Source organism: Galeopterus variegatus, unplaced genomic scaffold, assembly GCF_000696425.1.
Source record: "Galeopterus variegatus unplaced genomic scaffold, G_variegatus-3.0.2 Scaffold912, whole genome shotgun sequence".
In the NCBI taxonomy this organism is placed as follows: domain Eukaryota; kingdom Metazoa; phylum Chordata; class Mammalia; order Dermoptera; family Cynocephalidae; genus Galeopterus; species Galeopterus variegatus.
Window position 1 is genome coordinate 438,929 of NW_007727023.1, and position 699 is coordinate 439,627.

Consider the following 699-nt stretch of genomic DNA (forward strand, 5'->3'; position numbering starts at 1 on the left):
TGTTGGCTTATTTGCTGTTCCACCATTTAAACTCTGCGCTGGAGCTAATTTGTTGTCCTTTGCTTACTTTTAAGACAGAGGAACTTTCTGTGGGGACCAGTGCTTGAGCTCTGTGGTTGAGCTAAATTGCTGCTTTGCTACTGATTCCCTAGGGAAGGCTTTTTGTGCAGCTCAGGGTTTAATGGTTGACTTTGTAGGTACTTTCAGCTCTCAAGAGATCTGGTGCACCTGGGTTGTGTAGAAACTCTGGTCTGGGCCTGAGTCTTTTCATCAAACTGCACCCCATGCAATTCTATATTCCTGACCAGTCTCCTCTGAGTGGTCCTGCACTGACTGGGGAGCAGATCGGCTGTCTTTGCTGTGCCCCAGTGTTCTCCCGGTGGGCCTGTCTCCCCCACCACCAGTGCTCCAAACACTTCCCATGGGACAGGCTTTGCTCCAGTCCTTGCAATGACTCACTGGCCTCTGAGTGGCTCCTTTTTTTCAGTTTTTGTGGCTCCTTGCTCCTATGTGGGTCCACAGGAACTCTATTAGTGGTCTTGCTGTCCTGGGGGCCACCAAGGCCCTCTTCTCCCCTGCTGCCTCCAAGTAACTTCATCTGAAGGGCACAGCTGTGGCTTTTGTTGGCTCCTGCTCCAGGTACTCTGCAGCTCCAGCCTGGAAATGGCTGGGATTCAAAATGGTTGGAGGGTTTTTTTT

General features: G+C 50.9%; 1 protein-coding gene across 1 annotated transcript in view; it reads left to right on the forward strand.

Moving 5' to 3' along the window:
* The window catches only part of C5 (complement component 5), a gene marked incomplete at its 3' end in the record, with an annotated part of 143,804 nt that overhangs the window by 88,923 nt on the left and 54,182 nt on the right, over positions 1 to 699 (forward strand). The gene's annotated exons all lie outside the window — the stretch shown is intronic.